The 3,534-nt window shown below is 34.8% G+C and overlaps 2 non-coding genes across 2 annotated transcripts; both read left to right on the forward strand.

Moving 5' to 3' along the window:
- The first annotated feature begins 2,436 nt into the window (after window positions 1-2,436).
- Window positions 2,437-2,510, forward strand: Trnat-agu. Its single transcript has one exon. It is a non-coding gene; the product is annotated as a tRNA-Thr (tRNA).
- Window positions 2,511-2,944: 434 nt separating this feature from the next.
- On the forward strand, window positions 2,945-3,018 carry Trnat-agu. Its single transcript has one exon. It is a non-coding gene; the product is annotated as a tRNA-Thr (tRNA).
- Window positions 3,019-3,534: the final 516 nt, after the last annotated feature.

The raw sequence follows: 3,534 nt of genomic DNA on the forward strand, positions 1-3,534 counted from the left end.
TTTGTAACGTTGCGTTTTCCACACTGTGTAATACCAACTAATTAGTAATAATGCAAATCGAATAAGAGCGTAAAGCGCCTCTATAGATCACTCTCGGTCTTTACATTTGTCTTGGCGGAGACGCATGGCGGTGCTCTCCACACAATATTCGTTAAGTATCCGACAAATGCGCAGGAAATCAGGATAGCCTATTACTGGTTATCTTTTTTAGTTGTGCCAAAAGTGCAAAAGCTACCTAATAATAAAAATAATAATACATGAATGACATTCACATAAGACACAGGCCTAATATCATTTGAAATCGAAAAAAAAAAAAAAAAAAAAAAAAAAAAATAATAATAATATTAAGATAAGAAATTATAATTTTTCTATTTTTTATTTATTGAAGTCCAGGCCATGTCCAGACTATTAATTTTATGTTAAATACGCAGACAGCGGGGTTTTCGACCCAGTTGTGGTCTTTCACACTACCTACGAACTATCTAATAGGCCTAATTTGATCTAAATTGCACATCGACCGTTACAAAAACAAGAACGACAGGTCACCGATAAGTGCGTTAAACTGAGGTTACCGCCATACAGAGTATAACGTTTATTTATCTCTTTATTTATTGGGTATCAATGAACATTCTAAGATATTGAAAGCTGGCTGAAAGCAACATTGGGAAGAGCTAATATAATTAGAACGTTCATTTGTACACAATTAAAAATGTTTTAAAATTGAAGAAATAAAACGTCTTAAAATAATAATAAGAAGAAAAATAAATAAGAATTGAATACCAAGATGCGATTTAGATTCACGACTTTGGTTTTTTAGAACACAATCCTTAACCGACCGCACCATCCATGCGACGTGCCCTATTAATGGTAATTGCAGTAATGTACAGTCCTTGCTGAATCCCCTGTTTTGCTTTATAGGTGTAGGGGACACCCTGGGGTCAAACTTAAAAAAAAGGCCATGAACGTTTGTTTTAAATAACCTTTAGTTTATGTGTACAACAATTCCTGCACGTCCGTTAAAATTCTGGTAACAAAAAGAACAAGAACAGCAGTGAGGTTCTGGGGTCCGCCTTGCGCGGACCTAAAAACCCCTCAAGTTTGAGGGTCTATGTTTTAAAAATGACTCGGCCCTACTTGACATCGGTATTACAGCTCTTTAGCGTCATGGTAAGAACTCAGTATATTGCAGCCATAAGTTCTAGTCTCACTGACGTAAAAAATTGGTTTTCATGTTCATTTTATTTTTGGGGTTCTTAAGCGTCATGGTAAGATCTCTCAATATCACTCTCGTTATTGTATTCAATGTATTTTTTTAATATATGCTTTTTGAATTATGTTTATTTTTGTTGTAATTTAACATCACTTCTCATTATGTTAATGAGGAAAAGCCTTGTGTTTTGTTTTGGAACATAAACCCTATGTTCTCTTTACACACACTTCGAGATTCTAACCTGTTTGCCAAATGACAACGTTTAATTAAGTGAATATTGTGACGTGTGCCTCACTTCTCTTCTCACTTTTATGATTGTTTATTGTTTTTAATTCCTTCAAATTTGTTTGTTATACTATGGATTCGATTCTAAAATAAAGTCAATCAACCAAACCAGTCAATAAAGTCTAATCATTATAAAGATCCTACTGCAAAAATAAAGCAAAAATTAAATAAGTATTAATAATATGTGCAATATATATTGTAAATATGAATCATTCGTTCAGTAAACGTTTATAATATTACAATTGAGTTTAGTTACTGTATGTTTTGTTTTGTACCTTGGGATAAATAACATAGCAATTTGTGTCTTGGTCCAGTTTACACCTGTAAAATATAAAATGGTCTATTTTTGTAAGTTATCCAAACAGTGGAGGATTCAGGGGGGCCCATCCGGTCGGCCCATAAAATTGAGATAAAAAAGAAAATTGTATTCAAATTTTAGTCTGAGATTGACGTTTTCGGGCATCTAGGTGCCATAATCATAAATTTTCTTACATCAGCCCCAACAATGGTGGGGCTCAGGTAGCCTAGACCCCCATCTGTGAAAGTCCTTCCCTCTGTCCCTGCTAATTCAAATTCCTGGATCCGCCACTGCAACATTTGTTGACATTACCATTTTACACAACCGAAGCGGCGGACGCTCCCGAGTTTTACCTGATAATGTGTCTAAATCCAGGATCAAGACGCTTAATATATATTTCTTCATAGTAAAAATACGCAGTCCAGACGGTGTACTGTACAGATGAGGTGGTCAGACAAAAAAGTTCGGATAAATATGGCTTCATCTTCCTTTAATATGAGCGTGGATGTATGCAATATTGGTCATTTCGGCCCTGAGTCGTTTTGGCTCGGAGGTAAAACATACATTATACCTCTTTGTTTAAGTTTTGCAAGTGAAGACAGCATTCATTAACTATCATTGTAAAAGAATAAGGTAAGAAAGTGGCGCTGTGGCTTAGTTGGTTAAAGCGCCTGTCTAGTAAACAGGAGATCCCCGGTTCGAATCCGGGCAGTGCCTATATTTTTGTTGCTATATTATATAATAGTTTTTATATTACCTTTAATTCACAATCAGCTTTATTTTCAATCTAAATATTATAACCTTTCTTGCATATGGAAATGGTGGTCACAACGTAATCTATTTAAAGATATGACGTAATGAGTAAAAATACAATGACAAAGCCCATAATATATGGGCACATCACACAAATTTGTCACATAGAATTTGATAGAGAGGACTGAGCTTTACAATAAATGTTAGTGGCAATATGATACAAGACTCTCGTCAATATATTTATTTTCTCCGATTCAAAATACATAGAAAAACATGCAGAGAAGGAGGTACTGTTTTATTTGCTTTATAATGTGAGCTTAACAATACTGCATACTTCCAAAAACTTTAAGAGTGAACACGTGGATTCAATCTAATGTAATAATGAACAGATACCAAGCGGCGCTGTGGCTTAGTTGGTTAAAGCGCCTGTCTAGTAAACAGGAGATCCCCGGTTCGAATCCGGGCAGTGCCTTAAGTGTTTATTTTTGCAATCTCTAAATCAAGATCGGTGGTGCCTAAAAGAAGAAACCGACAGCCTGGTGGTTTGAGGCGTATTGATATATTATACTTTTACACTATATATATATATAATATACAATATTATATTTTGTAAAAGATCCATGTGTAACAGTTCTTATGATCCTCGAATGCATGTTCATTTTGTTTTTCTTCTGTATGTATGATAATTATTGAAATATCATCCTTAATTTAAAGTGCAAAATGTATTTATTTTTTTTTATCTAAGCACTTCATCCCCGGGGCCTCTGGAACCCATGCCCAGAATCCTCCTTGGAAAACATGGACTATGGGTCTGGCTTTTTAATTAGATTAACGAATTTTTTGAATAAGAAACGCATGTAGTGGCAGAATAGGATCGAACCCTTGTGGTTTATTTGGTGTATGTCTTCTAAAACCCGGTTCAAATCCCTCTAAATACAGTGTCTCACATTTGAATATTCAAACCTGTAACTAAGTTTTCTGTATATAG

The sequence above is a fragment of the Anneissia japonica genome, unplaced genomic scaffold (genome assembly GCF_011630105.1).
Source record: "Anneissia japonica isolate Jap-2015-1 unplaced genomic scaffold, ASM1163010v1 scaffold26580_len3543_cov108, whole genome shotgun sequence".
NCBI classification, from domain to species: Eukaryota; Metazoa; Echinodermata; class Crinoidea; order Comatulida; family Comatulidae; genus Anneissia; species Anneissia japonica.